This window comes from Tachyglossus aculeatus, chromosome 2, assembly GCF_015852505.1.
Source record: "Tachyglossus aculeatus isolate mTacAcu1 chromosome 2, mTacAcu1.pri, whole genome shotgun sequence".
Lineage (NCBI taxonomy): Eukaryota > Metazoa > Chordata > Mammalia > Monotremata > Tachyglossidae > Tachyglossus > Tachyglossus aculeatus.
The window spans coordinates 13,056,472-13,077,684 of NC_052067.1; the positions used below are offsets into that span (position 1 = coordinate 13,056,472).

Here is a 21,213-nt window from a genome sequence, read left to right on the forward strand (position 1 = left end):
GAATAAATATGTACAAGTAAAATAAATAGAGTAATAAATATGTACAAACATATATACATATATGCAGGTGCTGTGGGGAGGGGAAGGAGGTAAGGTGGGGGGATGGGGAGGGGAAGGAGGTAAGGTGGGGGGATGGGGAGGGGGAGTAAGGGGAGAGGAAGGAGGGGGTCCAGTCTGGGAAGGCCTCCTGGAGGAGGTGAGCTCTCAGTAGGGCTTTGAAGGGAGGAAGAGAGCTAGCTTGGCGGATGTGCGGAGAGAGGGCATTCCAGGCCAGGAGGAGGACATGGGCCGGGAGCCGTCGGCGGGACAGGAGAGAACGAGGCACAGTGAGGAGGTTAGCAGCAGAGGAGCGGAGGGTGCAGGCTGGGCTGTAGAAGGAGAGAAGGGAGGTGAGGTAGGAGGGGGCGAGATGATGGAGAACCTTGAAGCTGAAGGTGAGGAGTTTTGCCTGATGTGTAGGTTGATTGGTAGCCACTACCAGTCTCCCCCACCCCAGCCCCTCAGCCACTGCTGACCAGAGTGGGTCTGGCCTATACCCATCTGTACCCACCCATTCAGTCGATCAATGCCATCTATCAAGTACCCATTAAGTGCCAGGCATTACTAAACTGGGGAGACAAAGACAAAAGCAAGACACATTTCTTGTCCTCCAGTAGTTCACAGTCTATTGGGGTAGACAGTTAGCAAATATGTGTAGATAGTGAAAGCCAGAGGACGCGCCAGGATAAAGCAGGAAGCTTTAGAAACATAACCGGATGAAACTGCCAAATAACTAAATGTACAGATATGTCTGCTCCCCCTCTAGATTACAAACTCCTTCAGGGCAGTCATCATGTCTACAAAACTTGTTGCATGCTTCCAAGGGCTTAGCAAAGCACACTGCACTGAATGGACACTTCTTTGGTTGTTTTTAAGTACTTGCTTTGTTCCAGGTGCTGTTCTAAGCACCAAGGTAGATAAAAGTTAATTGGGTTGGATACAGTCCATATCTCACATAGGGCTCACAGTTTTAATCCCCATTTTACAGATAAGGGAGGCCCAGAGAAGTTAAGTAATTTGCCCAAGGTCACACAGCAGACAAGTGACAGAGCCAGAATTAGAATCTAAGTCCTCTGACTCCCAGCCTGTGTTCTTTCCATTTGACCTTGCTGCTTCTCAGTTCTATTATAATGCTTTTCTAAGCTAGCATATTGATTAGAATAGAAAATATTTAAGATCCAAAGTGTTCAATGTGTTGCCAACTTGTACTTCCCAAGCTCTTAGTACAGTGCTCTGCACACAGTAAGCGCTCAATAAATGCGATTGATTGATTGATTCAATCTATAAGGGGATACAGAACTTGATAAATTCTGTTGATTGATATAGATAAGCATGTTTGCCCAGGTGTGCCCAGAACTAGACTCCCTAGATTTGGCACTTTCCCTGGGCTCTCTAAGTTGGCCCTTTACTGTCCCAGACCGATTTGAGCTCAGCAAAACTTGACCAACCACATTAACCCAGATCTTGATAACAGTTCCAGCCCACCAATGAGAACAGGCCTTCTGTGGATCATTGTTTTCCCATCAACCAAAGGAAAAAAATATTCCGGGTTTAGATGATGGAGCCTCAGTCAGTCAATCGTATTTATTGAGCATTTACTGTGTGCAGAGCACTGTACCAAGCACTTGGGAGAGTACAATATAACAATAAACAGATACATTTCTTGTCCACAACAAGCTTACAGTCTAGAGGGGGAACCGTGATCTAGCGTCTTTCCTGAGCCTTCAGGAAGGAGAACCTACCTGGAGGAATTAGTTATTGTGTTGGTGGCTTGCCTAGCTTTTTTGTGCTTTATGAACCCTGCCGGTCATGTCCCTTTCCCCCTTCTTCACCCCTAACCCCAACCCCGGGGGCATAGAATGGCACAAGTGTGTAGGCAGGCAGGTGTGCAACAAATGTCAGAGAGTGTGTAAGTATTGTTTACATGCAAAACTCAGATATTTAGGGCTAAAATGACACAGCACAGTGGTGTTACTGTATCACAATGCTATAGCCTAAGGATACAGTTGCCTAGGTAATCACGTGGTATTTGACATTATTATTGTTGTTGTAATTATTGTTATTATTATGGGATTTGTTAAGCACTTGCTGTGTGTCAAGCACTGTTCCAAGTGCTGGAGCACTATGGCATTGTGGACAGAACACAAGCCTGGGAGTCAGAAGGTCATGGGTTCTAATCCCAGCTCTGCCACTTGTCTGCTGTGTGACCTTGGGCAAGTCACTATGCTTCTCTGTGCCTCAGTTGCGTCTTGTATAAAATGGGGATTAAGACTGTGAGGCCTACATGGGGGAGGGACTGTGCCCAACCTGATTTGCCTGTATCTGTCCCAGCGCTTAGAAAAGTGCCTGGCACATAATAAGCGCTTAATAAATGCCATGATGATGATGATGATGGTGATTATTTCAAGTCCAAATTAGCCAGCTTTTTTTTTAGGATTCCTGCTGGGAGCTGTCCACCTCGAGAAACACCCTGGGTGATTCTCCAATCCATAACTTTCAGCACTGATGGTGGCATCTTAGAGGGAAGAATGGAGATGAGAACCCAGGCCTCTTGATTCCCAGAAGGTGCTCTTTCCCCTGGACCCACAGCAGGGCCCCTAGGCTTAGATACTAAAATAAGCAATAAAACATTTAATAGAAGAAGTACCCTTCAAGAGAATTTGTTTCCTGATTTTAATCGAATGAACCTTCATTTTATCAACCTCACACTGTGAAATAAGAAAAGGCTATATGTCTTGCGGAGTCGCCCTAATGAGTAGATAGAAATCATTTGTAATTAGCATGCTAATTGTTTGTATGCAAACTGCTGCTGCTGAAGGGGTTTTAAAAGTACTTGAAAACAGTTTGTTTGCCCTCTCTCTTAAGTAGGCTAAACATTTTCTTTTCCTCCCTCCCCCCTCATCTTGCAATCCAGGTCTACCCTATTAATTTGCTTAGCAAACTCCTTTTCTCCCAAACAGCGGCCGGGAGGGAGGGCTGGTTTAGAGAGCTCTTGTCAAGAGGCCCATTTGCTCGGGCTCAAGCCAGGAACAGGCACAATCATCCTGAAATCAGAGTTTTTTCAGGCACATAATAGACCCTTGGCTTATCAAAGCCTCTTATCCGATTGGAAAAAAATCAAAGGTAAACTTCAGAGCTCATGGAATTAAAAGACAAATGAGATGTCATAATTATCAAAGTGGCTAATTTAGAAAATTAAGCCGTTCACATAGGTGACATAATTGCTTGTCACAATCACTCTTTTTCTCATTAGCCTCCTTCCCTTTAGCACCTACCTCGGTAGAGCATTCTTTAGCCTGCTGAACGGTGAGGGGGGATTCTATCTGTGGGATTCTTGTCCGATCATTTCATTCATCGATCATTTATGGTGAACCATGATTGATTTAGGACGTTTAGTCAGCGAAGAGACCCAGTAGTCCCTAGCGGTACAGTGTTTGGCACTTTGGGCCATTTTTTAAGCCTCTTTTCAGCTCAAACAAGTTATTTAAAATTAATTAGTTAATTATGAAGGCGAGCTTTATCCAGCTGACATGTGACATGCTATTGCCTTTGAATGCCTTACGCTGTTATTGTACAAAGGGGACTTTAGAGAAATCTCGATTAGATGTCCTATAATTACCAACCTAGAAAATTAAATTGTCTTTCTAAATTCTGACCAGAATGTCGAGGAGTACATTTTAAATAGAAAGAACAATGGAGATCTATTGGCTCGGAACTCTTGTTTTAGGTTTCTACTGCTCCAACACAATGTTGAGAATCGTCTACATGAGAAAGTAATTTGAAGGAACTAGTTACACCTTCCTGACAATAATAGTGTTTATGAGTCAGCAAGTACAGGAATTATTAAGGACAGTTTCTAAGAAAGAAAATGAATCTGGTTTGCTACGCGATGGCGGAGACATGACATTGTAAATGGGCAAGGTTAAACATTCTGGATTAAAAACATGACTGTGAGATTGATTAGGGTCCTACAGTCTTGTAAAGTTGGGAGAAGATATCTGACATGACTTATAGTTGGCCGAATTCGGAGAGATTACATCGATGTCATTCATTTGAAGAGACAGTTCATCCCGGATGTGCAGAGCGAAGCTGTCATCTGTATGTTTCACAAATATTCATGTGACTAACATGCTTTGATTACACTAACACCAACCCACAGCCAGTGGATGGACTATGAGTTCGAAAAGCTATATTATGCTAACATCAAAGTCCCAGGAAGGAAAATCCTAATCAAAGCCAGGAATATTTGTGGATTCTGACAACTTGGCCTTCAATCTAAGTGTGCATTGTAACTAGGAACTTGCTGTGGTAGAAATCCCCCAGCACATAAAGAAAAAGTGTCCTAGGGCCTTCTTTTACCACAATAAAGGTGGCATAGTATCTAATAATGCACATCAATTTTATTTTGTACTTGTTTAACCTTATAATGAGATTGAACATCAATAGTGTACTAGATGGTGCTAACATAGCTGTTTCTTCCACGGGGCTTCTTAGTTTAATGGTATTTACTGAGTGCTGACTGGGTGCAGATCAGTGTATTAAGCACTGATTAACTTGTATCTACCCCAGCGACTAGACCAGTGCTTGGCACATAGTAAGCACTTAACAAGTACCATAATTATTATTATTTGGGAAAGTACAATGCAGTAAGCTGAAACAAGATAAAAGGGGGTGATTACAACATAAAGCCCTCTCAGGTTCTCACCTGGAGAGTTTCCAGTACTCTACCAGTCTCAACTACAGGAAGGAGAGTCAAGCAAAGGCATATCCATTCCATTCCTAGCTTGGGCAGTGGCTAGCAAGTGGAAGGCAATCTGTTACAGTCAATCAATCAATCAATCAATTAATCGTATTTATTGAGTGCTTACTGTGTGCAGAGCACTGTACTAAGCGCTTGGGAAGTACAAGTTGGCAACATATAGAGACAGTCCCTACCCAACAGTGGGCTCACAGTCTATAAGGGGGAGACAGAGAACAAAACCAAACATACTAACAAAATAAAATAAATAGAACAGATATGTACAAGTAAAATAAATAAATAAATAGAGTAATAAATATGTACAAACATATATACATATATACAGGTCACAAGTCAAAACTCCCCTGTGCTGCGGAGCAGCAGCATGGGAGAAAGTCAAGGGCGACGACTCCGATTTACTGCGTTGAAAGAGGCAGTGGTAAACCACTTTACCAAGAAAACTCTATGGATACACTACCAGAACGATTGCAGATGGAAGTGGGGTGTTCTGGGAGAGATGTGTCCAAGGCATTTCTAAGGGTCAGGGATTCATTCATTCAATCCTACTTATTGAGTGTTTACTTGGTGCAGAGCACTGTACTAAGCGCTTCGGAAGTAGGATGCTTGTGAAGGAGGAATGAGTTTCTTTGAGGAAAGTGGGAGGAAGAAGCAGTGTGCTTGTTCCAAACATTGGAAATGACATGGAAGAATTCATGGATGTGAGAATCGGAGGAAGGAACAAGAGAGATTGACAGAAGATGCGTTCGTGAAATGCAGAGCTAGCTGGAAGCAGGAAGGGGCAGGAGCAGGGTGACAGAATCTTGAAGAACTGAAAACTTGACAGAGAAAACAAGGGGGCTGATGGAGTGGTTTGAGAAGGGAAGCAAGATAGCACCATCACAGCAGCATTAAAGGAAAGTAGCCTAGTGTCTTGTCTTATGCCGCTGAGTCATTTCCAACCCATAGCGACACCACGGACATGTCTCTACCAGAACGTCCCGCTCTCCATCTGCAATCATTCTGGTAGTGTATCCATAGACTTTTCTTGGTAAAAATACGGAAGTGGTTTACCATTGCCGCCTTCCACGTAGTCAACTTGATTCTCCACCCTTGACGCTCTCCCATGCTGCTGCTGCCCTGCATGGGTGAGTTTTGACTTGTAGCAGATTGCCTTTCACTCTCTAGCCACTGCCCAAGCTAGGAATGGAATGGATATGCCTTTGCTTGACTCTCCTTCCCGTAGTTGAGAATGGTAGAGTACTGGAAACTCTCCAGGTGCGACACTGAATGGGGAGCCTAGTGTAGGGCCTGGAAAAGAAAGAAAGAAAAAAGTGTGATGAAGTAAAGACAAAAGCTCGATACCAAAAATATGATCTGTCTCAATAAGAAATAGGTGTAAGGATGGTGTTTTAGAGGCTGGGAAGGAAAAAATGAGAGATTTAGTAACAAGTCTGGAAGAGAAGGGGATGTGAAAAGCTTAGGGGATAAGAAACAAAGCACAAAGACTGCCTGCTTAATTGCGAAAGGACATCAAGGCTTCATAAATTGACAAGGGTCAAGTTGGGAAGGTGAGGAGAGTAACTGACGGTAAAATTACAGCAAAATAGAAATAAGCAAATTTCTCTGGATTAGGCAAAGAAGTCTCTGGTTTTCTATGGTTCATATTGGATGTGAAAAAATATGCACCATACATTACAAAGAAAACTTCAAAGAATCATAAATTCTTTCGATCATTAAATTGATATTTGACTTAATCCAAATGGTGTTTTCATCTGATGTGTGGTTTCTCTGAGATGTAGTTAGAACAGTGGATCATGAGGGCATACAGTAAGGTAGCCGGAGGAAATCTGCAGCCGAAACTTCGTTATGATCAGTTTAATCAAGCTTTGTTGGAAGCTGCCTATTCATTGTTGTTGGAGGGCTGTTGAGGAGGGGGCCTTGAGGGATCAGGAGGTTTAGGGAAGACCCATTAATTTATATAATGTTCTTTCAACTACATCTCTTGGTCACTTCTGTGACAGTTCCAGAACTCTCAATTTACTTTGGGGTTCAGACACTCTTGAATAGGGAACATACTGAATTTTTCTTCAGCTTTAAATAGTAAGAGCTATGAGTCTCAATTTCCTTCTAAAAATGCCTACTTCTCCAACAACAGCAGTTGTTCCCCCCGCATCCCTCTTGCTCTTGGATTTGCACCCTTTATTCACCCCTCCTTTAGCCTCCCAGCACTTATGTACATATCCACCATTTATTTATTTATTTTAATATTTGTCTCCCCCTCTAGGCTGGAAACTCGCTGTGGGCAGGAAATGTATCTACCAGCTCTGTTATACTGTACTCTCCCAAGTACTTAGTACAGTGCTTTGCACACAGTAATTGTTCAATAAATACAAATGATTGAAAAACATAATTTCTTCAATCATTGCAATGGTTTTTACCCACATGCTTTCTTTAGAAATTTTTCAACAGTTCTAACATCAACATGAATCAATTTGGGATGAAATTTAATGAGACAGAATTTGGAGCCCCTGCAAAACTGCAAGTGCTTTTTGGCAAGGGTAGTATTGTTACCCACCCTCCTTGTAGACCACATGGCTAGCTTCTCTGTCCAAGTTGCCTGTCAAAGCAGGAGGCTCTGCTCTTCAAAGACTCCTTGACCTCAGGGTCAGTAGGGTCCCTTCTTCCTGAGCTGCATAATCATAGGTCAATTTATAGGTTTTCTATTTCAGAAATGCCCAGAATTGATCCTTTTAGCTAGAGCACATATATGAGTCCTTGAGCTCTGTCGGTCTCCCCATCCCTTGACTTCACATTTCTGGGTTCAGCTCTGTGTGTGTGCAACAGGGAGGTGGGAGTGTGTGGAAAGAGGCAGTGACTGTGAGCCCACTGTTGGGTAGGGACTGTCTCTATATGTTGCCAACTTGTACTTCCCAAGTGCTTAGTACAGTGCTCTGCACACAGTAAGCGCTCAATAAATACGATTGATTGATTGACTGAGAAGATGATCAAAGTGTTGCTCTTAGCTCTGATCACATATTTCTACTCATCCACAGTGTAGCTCAGTTAGAGCAGCATATTGAGAAGCAGCGTGGTGTAGTGAATAGAGCCTGTGCCTGGAAGTCAGGAAACCTGAGTTCTAGTCCCGACTCTGCCACTAGCCTGCTGTGTGACTTTGGACTTTGGTCATTTAACCTCTCTGGGCCTCAGGTTCCTCATCTATAAAATGGAGAGAAGACACCAGCTTCCCTCTCCTTTTAGATTGCGAGCCACATTCATTCATTCATTCAATCGTATTTATTGAGTACTTACTGTGTGCAGAGCACTGTACAAAGGGCTTGGAAGGTACAATTTGGCAACTGTTGGGTAGGGACCATCTCTATATGTTGCCGACCTGTTTTTCCCAAGCGCTTAGTATAGTGCTCTGAACATAGTAAGTGCTCAATAAATACGATTGAATGAATAGAAGGGGGAAAAAGACAACAAAACAAAATATGGGTCAGGGACTGTGTCTGATATGATTAACTCATAAGCATTTAATAAATGCCAAACTAATTAGACCTATGACTTGAGTGCCTTAGAAAATGTAATCTAGAGCTATATCCTTTGTTGGTTAGTGAAGGGTAATTCTCCTGCGCCCTTGGGAATATCTGCTAGTTGCATGTTTGTCATCAATCAGTAGTATTATTGAGCATTGTACTAAGCACTTGTGAGAGTACAATAGAGCTGATCTTTGCCCTTAAGGACCTTACAATCCAGTGTGGGAGACTTACACTAAAATAAATTACAAGTAGAGGGAAACAACACAGTTTAAAGATAGTTACAAAATACTGTAACAATTGCTACAAAAATACAAATTGTCGACTCTATGGTGTTTCCAGTGACAATGAATGGGTCCGAAAGCTGAACAGTGAAAAATCAGGGTAGAAAGAACATAATTGAGAAGCAGCGTGGCTTAGTGGAAAGGGTCCGGATTTGGGAGTCAGAGGTCATGGGTTCTAATCCCAGCTCTGCTCCTTAGCTGTGTGACTTTGGGCAAGTCACTTGACTTCTCTGTGCCTCAGTTACCTCCTCTGTAAAATGGGGATTAAGGCTGTGAGCGCCACGTGGGACAACCTGATTACCTTGTATCTACCCCAGTGCAAAGAACAGTGCTTGGCACATAGCAAGTGCTTAACAAATACCACCATTATTATTATTATTATCAATTCTTTTGAAATGTGGCATTGGAGGAGGCTTTTGTGAATACCAAGGACTGCCCAAAACACAAGCAAATGGATTTTGGAGCAAATTAAACAAGAGTGGTCTTTGGAAGGCCAAATGACTCGAATTAGATTAGCATATTTTGGACACATAATCAGAAGGACTGATTCTCTGGAGAAGACACTAATGCTAGGAAAAGTCCAGGGAAAACATAGAACAGGCAGACCAGCAGCTAGATTCATTCATTCATTCATTCATTCAATCATATTTATTGAGCACTTATTGTGTGCAGAGTACTGTACTAAGTGCTTGGGAAGTACAAGTCGGCAACATATAGAGACAGTCCCTACCCAACAGTCGGCTCACAGTCTAGAAGGGGGAGACAGAGAACAAAACAAAACATATTAACAAAATAAAATAAATAGAATAAACCCGTACAAATAAAATTAATAAATAGAGTAATAAATACGTACAAACATATATACATATATACAGATGCTGTGGGGAGGGGAAGGAGGTAAGTGGGGGTATGGGGAGGGAGAGCTAGATGGATAAAGACCATGACACCAATAACGGAAGAACCATTAGAAAGGTTGCCGATTATGGCAGAGGACGGGACGTTCTGGAGAAAGTATATCCATGGAGTCGTTATGAATCAGAAACAACTCGATGACACTTAATAATAATACTAAACAAAATACTACAGTGGGGAGGGGCAGGGGGTGAGTACCCAAGAGCTTAAGTGATGCAGAAATGCTGAAATGGAAGTGGGTTGGGAGGAATAAGGTGGGGAGATGAGAGATAAATCAAGCATAACTTCCTGTTTTCAAAGGGAAGAGGATGGAAATGCAGGTGAAACCAGCTGGGGTGGAGTAAGATAGAATTTCTCAGAGAGACTGAAAGTTGAGGATGGGAACAAATTCAGCTCCTGGTTGTCAGACAGATGGGCCGGGAGCTGGCAGATGATGAGAGGTGGGAGAATCTTTCCCTTGAACAGTGGCATTGGGTCCAGTGATGAATTTACATCAAGGCCAACCAGTCAATCAATTAATCAGTGGTATTTATTGAGCACCCAGGCCATGGACAGAAGATTTTCTTACTGCTTCTGCTGCTGTCAGGATTATAGTCAGCAGCCAAGGATACACCAGAGTGGCATGCTGTAATCAAGAAAGGGACAGGGGCTTCATAAGTATTGCAAGATAAGGAGGCAAAAGTGAAAACAGCCCCAAATGCTGCTCACATCAAACTTGCCATCACAACAAGGGACAGCTTTTTATGTCCACAGGGCCCAGTCATGGGTGACTTTCACAATCAGTGGCATCTTCTTCGAGTACAAATGGTGACACTATAAATATTTAACGTGAACCCAAAATTGCCGATAGCCTTCTTCTCAAGTGGGATGGTTAGAAAGCCACCTCTTCTGTGGGACTTAGCATCCACAGTGTTATTAAAATCTGCCTCGGATATAAAAAGCTATTGCCATCTCCCTCCCTCCCTTCCTGCAGTAAAGTCAAATGCAAGAGACTCAGTTTCCTGGTTTGCCTGCACACGGCTTAGTGAAAGAAGGATTGATATGTGTGTCACTGGACAGTGTTTTCTGCCATTTACTTTGGGCTTATCCTCCAGGCCAACTTCATTTGAAGCAAGTTAGATTAGATTCCAGCTCAGTTGGGTTTTGAGCTAAAGCTAAAGACTCTCCAGTATATCAGTGCATCCTCCCTCCCTTCCCTATCTTTCTTCCCAAGAGGGATCAAATATATTTATGATGCCCTTTGGCTAGGTATTTGAATTCCTTGACTAAACAAAGTCTTAAGAGGTTTGTCTTTGGCTGCTACTGCTGGCCTACAGCCATTTTCTCTTAAATGGTGATCAAAAGACCCCCTCAGTGGAAGAGTTAGTCAATACAAAGCAGTCATTACTTAAACATATTGCTCACAGCATTCTTTTTTTTTTTTGTATTTAAAGGGGTCAGGTATTGGAGACAGCCGTCTTCTTAGATGAAAACCCTCCTATTTTACTGTAATTATAAGCACTTTAGCATTGCATCTTTAAGAAGTCAGAAAGGGTAGCTTTACAAAACCATAAATATTATCTGGAGGGTTTTTTTTGTTTTTTGGGTGTTTTCAATGGATGCAGCAGTTAGGAATTTGAATGATCATTTTCAGTTTTAAACAGAAATTATACAGCTACTTGTGGACTAGCAAAAAGTGTTAATACCATAGTGGGCATAATAATAATCACAGTCTTTCCCATTGTGTAGTTCTTCAGACTCAGTGATTTTTAGAAATTTATTGTGAAATTGCTCTTTTTGTAGAATTGCATCTTGGATCTCTATGTCGGGGTGCTTTAGTGAAGCTTAAACAGTTCAGTTTACGTCATATTAGATCTGATCGAGACAAATTGTTATGCCCAATTTCTCTACTGGAAAATTAAATTGCTCTTTAAATGTGATGGGACCATTCAGTTGTCCTTCCCTGGACTCCCCTGTTCTGCCGTTGACCCCTGGCCCAAGTCCTTCCTCTGGCCTGGAATGCCCTCCCTCCTCAAATCCGCCCAACTAGCACACTTCCCCCCTTCAAAGCCCTACTGAAAGCTCACCTCCTCCAAGAGGCCTTTCCAGGCTGAGCCTCCTTTTTCCTCTGCTCCCCCTTCCCCTCCCCATCGCCCCAACTCGCTCCTTTTGCTCTAGAGAAGCAGCATGGCTCAGTGGAAAGAGCATGGGCTTGGGAGTCAGGGGTCATAGGGTCAAATCCCAGCTCCACAACTTGTCAGCTGTGTGACCTTGGGCAAGCCACTTAACTTCTCTGTGCCTCAGTTACCTCACCTGTAAAATGGGGATTAAGACTGTGAGCTCCACGTGGGACAACTTGATCACCTTGTATTCCCCCAGTGCTTAGAACAGTGCTTTGCACATAGTAAGCACTTAACAAAATACCATCATTATTATTATTATTACCCCCCTCTGCCCCCAACAGCACTTGTGTATATATGTACATAATTATAATTATATTTATTTTTATTAATTATGTGTATATATCTATAATTCTATTTATAATGCTGCTACTGATTCCTGTTTACTTTTTTTGATGTCTGCCTCTCCACTTCTAGACTGTGAGCCCATTGTGGGCAGGGATTGTCTCTGTTGCTGAATTTTACTTCCCAAGTGCTTAGTATAGTGCTCTGCACAGAGTATGTGCTCAATAAACATGATTGAATGAATGACTATAGCAAGTCTCAAGACCCTCTTCTCAGGCATTGTTTGCAAACCAATGGATTAAGCTTCTACCTCATATTCTGTTTTAAATACATTTTTGGGCCCAGGATTAAAACAAATCACATCACCAAGCAAGTTCTAAAGCCTTCTAGTTCTACACTGAATAGCAAACACGAGTACTGTGGGGTTGTACTCACCAAAGATCACATAACATTACATAAGTTAAACATCTCAGTAGCTGATATTGCCAGTGTTTCATTAACCTGGACTTTCCTGGAACAAATCAGGGAGAGGCAAAAAGGCCTCGATGTCACCATCTTCCCACAGGGAAAAGTTTCATCGGTTTTCAGGAAGGAGTAAGCAAATAAGTGGAAGTAAGGAAGACATGGATCAGAGTGCCCTAAAGATCATTTTTTATGGAAACGGCCCGTGCTTCTTTATACATTTTCCATTATTAAAGCAGAGCCTTCAAATCTTGAAAAGCCGAGAATGACAGATCCACCAAGTAATTGTGTTTATATTAATATAAAAAGATCCAACAGGCCCTTGAAAATGTATTCAAATTTTCCCTTCAAAATGAAATAAAAAAAGTCAGTGATCTCCAGTAGAATAATTTCACTGAGGTGCTTTGAAAACTGAAAACGAAAATAAGGAAAAATGGAATTAAATGCATCACTGATGAAAAAAATGAAGATCTTCTAGGAGTCATGTATTAATTGCCTTGAGCACTAAAGGACGGATTAAAAATAGTTCACAGTGTCTGTTCTTTAAGCTATCTATTACTTGGGTTAGTGCCTCAGTGGTAATAGATTGTTAGCAAGTTCTGTGTCCAAGACGAATGGAGATAGATAGAACTCTTGCTTGCCCCGACTTGAATGCCAAAGAGCAGTTTCGTAAAAATGGGATGGAATGTCCTGATCCTTTCTTTTACCTCTCTATGTTTCCTGGAAAACTGTAAATCAGATTCGAGTCATTTCCTTAAGTTAGCATCTGCAGATATCCCTCATCCTTCAGTGCAAAAATACAGGGAAACAAAGACCGTGGAGGGGAAAGAAATCATATTAGTAAAAGGTGCAATCTGTTTCTGTCTCCATCACTAGAACTTGGTTAATTGAATTGCCTGAAAATGTAAATTAAAACTGCCGTAACATTATTTGACAAATGGAGACCAAATTATGATCATCTTTTGAATAATTATGTGATTGGGAATGTCCACATTAGATTTATCTAATCTGCAATTAAATTATTTATATGTGCAATTAAATCATTTAGATATGCAGTTTGCAAATTCTCATCATCAATAAATACGAGACATGGCCACTGGCCAACTGTGCAGTAGGAACAGGGTAGTGTGTGGAGGTAGTCGTGTGTCCAGCCTTTGCTTAGCTGATGGAAATGCTGCCAGATAGCACTCAGAATTCATTCATTCAGCTTGGGAGAAACGCTATTCTGGAATCGTATCTGGAACTCTTCGGTGCCCTCCTTTCACTTTTCCAACTCTACCTCCTTTAGTAATGGAGCTCAAGCAAAGAGCTCAAAATCCTAATAATTATGGTATTGCTATGTTATAATAATTAACAATTATGACATTTGTTACGCACTTACTTTGGATCAAGCACTGTTCTAAGCACTGGGGGTAGATATAAGGGAATCGGGTCGGACACAGTCAAGTTCCACATGGGGCTTACAGCCTAAACTGGAGGATGAAATGGTATTTAATCCCCATTTTGCAGATGAGGAAACTGAGGCACAGAGAAGTTACGTGACTTGCCTAAGGTCATACGGCAGACAAGTGTGTCAAGCACTGTACTAAGTAATGGGGTAGATACAAGGGAATCAGGTCAGACACAATCACAGTTCCACATGGGGCTTACAGCCTAAACTGGAGGACCAAATGGTATTTAATCCCCATTTTGCAGATGAGGAAACGGAGGCACAGAGAAGTTAAGTGATTTGCCCAAGTTTACACAGCAGGCAAGTGGTGGAACCAGGATTAGAACCCAGATCCTCTTATTCTAGGCCTGTGCCCTTTCCACTAGACCATGCTGCTTCTCCTGCAGTGAAGAAAATGGATGGTATCTACTGGGGAAAGGGAGTCAAGGATCTGCATTTTCGAGCTTTTTATCACTTAGTGCCTTATGGTAGTGATGCACAAAATCAATAAGGTGCACCTGCACCTCCTCCTGGATCATTCATTCATTCAATCATATTTATTGAGCACTTACTGTGTGCAGAGCACTGTACTAAGCACTTGGGAAGTACAAGTTGGCAACATATAGAAACGGTCCCTACCCAATAACGGGCTCACAGTCTAGAAGGGATCAGGCATTCTAAGGTTAGGGATGCGCGGGAAGCCTTCTTTCCATATAGTGCTTCTGTCCGCAGAATGTTCTTTCCTAGATGATCAGAAATGCTACTCTCTCCTGGCCTTGCTGTTTGACTCACCTTCTTGGTTGTGATTTTCAGTTTTTTGAGTTATAAGTGCTTTTTTAAAAATGGTATTTATTAAGCACCTACTAATACCAGGTAATAATAACAATGATGATGGCATTTATTAAGTACTTACTATGTGCAAAGCACTGTTCTAAGCGCTGGAGAGGTTACAAGGTGATCAGGTTTTCCCACTTGGGGCTCACAGTCTTCATCCCCATTTTACAGATGAGGTAACTGAGGCACAGTGAAGTTAAGTGACTTTCCCAAAGTCACACTGCTGACAAGTGGTGGAGTCTGGATTTGCACCCATGACCTCTGACTCCAAAGCCCGGACTTTTTCCATTGAGCCATGCTGCTTCTCTAGGTACTGTACTAAGTGCTAGAGTAGATCAATCAATGGTATTTATTGAGCATTGAATATGCGCAGAGCACTGTACTAAGCATCTGGGAGACTACAGTACAACAGAGTTGGAAGATTCATGCCCTGCTCTCAATGAGCTTATAGTCTATAGGGAAGATACGAGCTAATCAGCTAATCATGTCCAACGTGGGGCTCATGGTCTTAATCCCCATTTTACAGATGAGGTAACCCTGTGAACCCCAAGAACACTTGAGGCCTCTCTTCTGGCACTCCTCATCTGCTTCTCTTCCTTCTTTCCTCCTCCTCTCTTACTCCCTAGAAATAGTGTCAGCAGCCATGGCCACTGTGGCCACTGCCTGCACCACTGTGACTGAGTAATAATAATTATTATTATGTTTTTTAAGCACTTATTATGTGCCCTAGCACTGTTCTAAGAAATGGGGTAAATACAAGCTAATCAAGTAGGACAAAGTCCGTGTCCCACATGGGGCTCACACTCTTAATCAGTCCGGCGTGCGGCAGGGCTGGGGGCTGCCTTATCCGTGGCTAAGCAGCATGGCTCAATGGAAAGAGCACGGGCTTGGGAGTCAGAGGTCATGGGTTCAACTCCAGACTCCACCACTTGTCAGCTGTGTGACCTTGGGCAAGTCACTTAACTTCTCTGGGCCTCAGTTACCTCATCTGTAAAATGAGGATTAAGACTTGTGAGCCCCACGTGGGACAACCTGATCACCTTGTATCCTCCCCAGCGCTTAGAACAGTGCTTTGCACATAGTAAGTGCTTAACAAATGCCATTATTATTATTATTATTATTAGTGTTATTATTAATCCCCATTTTACAGATGAGGTAACTGAGGCACAGACCAGTTAAGGGACTTCCCCAAGGTCACACAGCAGACAAATGACAGGTACGGGATTAGAACTCACATCCTCTGACTCCCAAGCCTGTGTTCTTTTAGACTGTGAGCCCACTGTTGGGTAGGGACTGTCTCTATATGTTGCCAACTTGTACTTCCCAAGTGCTTAGTACAGTGCTCTGCACACAGTAAGCGCTCAATAAATACTATTGATTGATTGTTCTTGCCACCAGGCCATGCTGTTTCCGAGTGCCATGCCATTCTGGTTCAGTGATGGGAGTTTCCTGCTCTGGCAGAAAGACTAATACAGCCATGTCAGAAACTCCCACCTCCATCCTGGAAAGAGCTGATTGGGGGCAGCTGGATGATGTGCATATAGCTTTAATTCTATTGGTTCTATCGATTTTGACACCTGTCTACATGTTTTGTGTTTTGTTTTGTTGTCTGTCTCCCCCTTCTAGACTGTGAGCCCGTTGTTGGATAGGGACCGTCTCTCTATGTTGCCGACTTGTACTTCCCAAGTGCTTAGTACAGTGCTCTGCACACAGTAAGTGCTCAATAAATATGATTGAATGAATGAATGGTGGCAATGATGGGCATCAGCCTGTAATTGCCACCACCCCCTGGATCATAGTGTTTTGGTCCCTGGGCTGTGACCCCACTGCTGTTACCCTCCCCGCTGCCAAGGCCTTGTCATGCCTAGGGTGGCAATGCGGATCCCTCTGATGGGTCTTGGTTGGACTGTGAGAGCCTCAATAGCAAGATACCTGTGGTGTGGGCTCCGTGTGTGTGTGTGTGTGTGTGTGTGTATATATGCATATGTGTGTGTGTGCTTGTGCATGCAAGCTTGCAGGCCCGCACATGGCCCTTGTCCTCTCCCCCTTTCCTGCCCCTCACTACCTTCCACCCTCTTTGTCCCTCACCCCCTTCTGAGCGCCGAGAGTTCCTTTCTCTCTTTGTCTTTATTTCTCTGTCTTTCCTGCCTTTTCATTGCTATCCTCTGGACCATTTTCAGTTCCCCAAAGACTGGTCACCTTATTCTGCCTGTCTCTTTGTGGCCATGAATATCTTTCTTTAGGTCTGTGTCTCCCTCTCCATCTGTTTCCCTTTGTGTGTCTTCTGGGACCTTTCTCTCATTTATGCATTTTTAAGTCTCTGCATCTATGTTTCTCCTTGTATCTCTGCCTGCTGCTTTCTGTCTCTGAATCTCTCTTCTTTCCTGTCTCTTATGAAAATAATGGTACTTTTTAAGTGCTTACTATGTAACTGTAGTATTTGTTAAGCGCTCACTATGTGCCAGACACTGTACTCTATACTGTATATATATACTTCACTGTATAGAGAAGCAGCATGGCTCAGTGGAAAGAGCCCGGGCTTTGGAGTCAGAGGTTGAGGGTCCTAATTCAGGCTCCGACACTTGTCAGCTGTATGACTTTGGGCAAGTCACTTCACCTCTCTGGGCCTCAGTTCCCTCAACTGTAAAATGGGGATGAAGACTGTGAACTCCACATGGGACAACCTGATCACCTTGTACCCCCCCCAGCACTTAGAACAGTGCTCTGCACATAGTAAGCACCTAACAAATATTATTATTATTATTATTATTATTATTATTATTATTATTATTACTACTAAGCACTGGGATTGATAGAAGCAAATCAGGTTGGACACAGTCCGTGTCCCCCATCAGGCTCTCTTTCTCTTTGAATCTTTCTCCCTGCCTAGCTCTAATAATAATAGTAGAACTTTTTAAACACTTACTCTGCGCTAGGTCCTGGGGTAGATACAATACAACCAGATCAGTGAGAAGAAGCGTGGTCTAGTGGAAAGAGGCCTTGGAGTTAGAGGACCTAGGTTTTAATCCCATCTCCACTTGTCTGCTGGGTGACCTTGGACCTGAAACTTAACTTCTCTGTGCCTCTCTGTGCTTCAGTTACCTCATCTGTAAAATGGGGATTAAGACTTTGAGCCCTGGCTTGTACAGGGATTGGGTTCAACCCCATTATCTTGTATCAAACCCAGCACTTAATGCAGTGCCTTTGATATAGTAAGCGCTAAACAAATATAAAAAATGATCAGGCCCAGACCCTGTCCCATGTGGGGTTCTTTATCTCTCTTTTTGAATTTATCTGCCTGCTGTTTTCTAACAGTAATAGTGGTACCTTTTCAAGTACTTCCTATGTGCCAAACACTGTACTTAGTGCTGGGGTAGATAGAATGTAATCAGATCAGACACAGTCTCTGCCCCACATGGAACTCTCGCTCTCTTTGAATCCTTCTTCCTTCCTGCCTGTCTCTCAGAATTTCTGCTTGCTTGCCTTTGTTTCTTATACAACCCTCCCCCCTTCACCCCCACTTTTGCTTTGGAGGCAATATCCAACTTGTACTTCCCAAGCGCTTAGTACAGTGCTCTGCACACAGTAAGCGCTCAATAAATACTATTGATTGATTGATTGGTGGTATGAGCAGTTGCCAAGTGCCAGTCAACAGTGGACAATCTTGAGGTTCAGTTGTGAAACATCCCAGCCCACATTAAGTCCTTTTTAAATAGCCATGTGCAGTCAGACCATACCTCCCCAAACACCCTGGTGGCTGTCATTAATAACATTAATAATAACTGTGGTAGGTAACTGGTTGCTATGTGCCATAGTGCTTACTATGTGCTTATTATGAGGAGGTAGATGTAACACAATCAAATCAGAAACAGTCACTGTCCCACCTTGGGCTCACAGTCTAATCGGGAGGAAGAATAGAACAAATGAGCTAATGGAGTCATAGACAGGCTTAGTGATTTGTCCGAGATCACAAAGCAGGCAAGTGAGGGACCCAGGATTTAGAATCTGGGAGTCCTCACTCCCAGCCCGTGCCGTTTCCACTAGGCCACGTTATTATTATCATTAACAATAATAATAATAATTATTATAAGTATTTAAGTGATTACTATGTACCAATCACTGAACTAAGCCCTGGGGTAGATACAAGATAATCAGGTCCCCCAGGGTACTCACAAGGTAATTAGGAGGAAGAACACATGTTGAATCCCCATTTTGCAGATGAAGGAGCTGAGCCCCACAGAAGTTAGGTGACTTGCCCAAGGTGCCACAGCAGACAAGTGGCAGAACTGTGATTAAAACCCAGATCGCCCGACTCCCAAGCCTATGTTCTTTCCACTAGGCCACACGGCTTCTCCCGATGCTTCTTGAACATCCATTTTGAGAACTTGGTCGGCACTGTCAAGGAGGAAACACAGCACATGGTTCTTCCATGCTTTCAGTTGCTGTGGCGGGGAAAAATTTTTCACTTTGGATGGACTGTTGGTCTGATCCAAGAATGTGAGGTTCATGATATTCTGTTCCTGGGGATTTTTCCTACACCACTGCACAGAGATAGGGGTGATATGGGGAAATTCCTGAAGAATCCACTGTGCCTTTACCTTGGTCAATTTAAAGAATGGCCCCCCATTTCTCCCCCTTCTCCCTCCCAAACTCTCTGCCTCAAATGACTCCTCAGTCCTGGGTCCTGGCAGGCGGCCCGGGCTCCCCCGCGACGGGTTGTCTTGGCCTCGAGGAGGCCCGGCACCGTCCCCACATTACAAATCATTTAACCATTAGGACTGAAAAGAGCCAGTCCTGCAAATGCACTGCCTTTATTTTAAGGTTGAATATTTATTTTGGATAATGGATTTTTAAATAGAGATGTATCATTTATCTCTGCAAGGAGTTTTATTGAGAATGATTTATAGCACATCAACAACCCCTGCAAATGCATTTCCTGGCTTTTGAAGGTTGCACATTCTATTATGAATGGCTTACACAACCCAGATAAGCCCCTCCAGCCACTTACATCGGGCCAGTTAATGATTTGCAACTGTTGTCTTATAGACATTTTGTAAAGGACATATAAAACCCTTCTGAGGCTCCCTTAAAACCTAATTAACTCAAAACCTGTAGAAAGACAATCTTAAAAACAAAGCATTAATGACAAAATGCTAGAAACATCTAAGATGGGCCTTTTCCTTCCGTTGCCGCAAGATGATGGAATACTGACTTGGGGGGGGATTTTATTTTTAATCTGAGGTGCTCGTGTAAATGGAAATGACTCTTTCTTTTGGAAGCTCTGAAATTGGGGATTTCTGGTGAAGAGTCCCTGGAGATTTTACTTTCATGCACCTTGAGTTTGTGAGAAACAGACACCTTGAACTCATCTCCAACTTTCCTATTATCACTGGGCCAAAATGTGGTATTGTTTTGGTGTCAATCAGATTAAGCTTCCATCGCGAAAAGAATCACAATAATAATTTTAGCACCCACTCCAGATAATGAGCATCTGCACCTTTAAATGATCTCCCTGGGCATGTTTATTGTCCCAGGGTGCATCTTGATGAAAAGTACTAACACCAGACTGTGGTTTCAGACTGTCAGGTTTTTTAATTTCAGAAAGTGTAAACACTGCCAAGTGCTGAAGGTCTGAAGCAAGGATAGCAATATCTTTTCCAAAGAGACACTGAATAGCCCAGGACCCTCCCTGGAATGTAAAAGCCAGGGGTTATCGGGAAGAAATCTCCGCCTGCGTACTTCATGCGGCCCACTTGGTTCAGTATTTGCTCAATATTTGCGAGGGCCCAATCTGTGCCCGGGTCGGGCGGTGTGTATTTTCTTGCTGATCCCGTTTCACCTGAATTTAGTGCCACCAACATGGCCAATACCACCACCAATCGTCCTCAGTACAGCCCCTGGGTATTCCTCTGCAGAGCTCTTGCACGGGAAGACGGGAGCCTAGGGTGTACTTAACTGCCAGGCTGAATGGCTCGGTAATGTAGCTTCAGTGTGGCATAAATTAAGCTGTCATTTTTTTGGCAGCAAGTGCAGAGAGGCGATTTTCCTGTACTGTAACATTTGAAACAACAATTTTCTGGCTCCAGGACTGACTGACAGTTCTGTGTGATACATGCTCACCGTGGGTGCTTCACGGGGCTGCAGCTGGAAACAGCCTTCAGGGAAAGGTATTGTCTTTATTAGCAAATCAAGGCTGCTCTCGCCCCAACGCTGACATTTCCAGACTCCCTTCCGTTGCCAATTGTACTGCAGAGCCTGCGAAGGCAGGGATGGAAGAGTGATTGGGTTTGAGCTGGGATAGCTGTGTGCTCTTACGCAAAGGAGCATTAAATCAGATCTGGGGTGGTTGCCTTTACTTGTTTAGGGCTGTGGCTGAATCCAGCCTATCCCAGTAGGTGAGCAGACAGGAGAGAGAGAGAGAGAGAGGGAGAGAGAGAGAATCTGAAGGTTTTTTTGTCAGGGAGGATCAGTGGATATTCTAAGGGATTTGTAGCAGAGGAAGGGGCTGGGACTAAAGCCACCTCTTCCCACTTCC

At 43.1% G+C, this 21,213-nt stretch overlaps 1 non-coding gene across 1 annotated transcript; it reads left to right on the plus strand.

The window, feature by feature from the left end:
• The first annotated feature begins 4,726 nt into the window (after positions 1 to 4,726).
• Positions 4,727 to 4,864, plus strand: LOC119924611. Its single transcript, XR_005449315.1, has one exon. It is a non-coding gene; the product is annotated as a small nucleolar RNA SNORA7 (small nucleolar RNA).
• Positions 4,865 to 21,213: the final 16,349 nt, after the last annotated feature.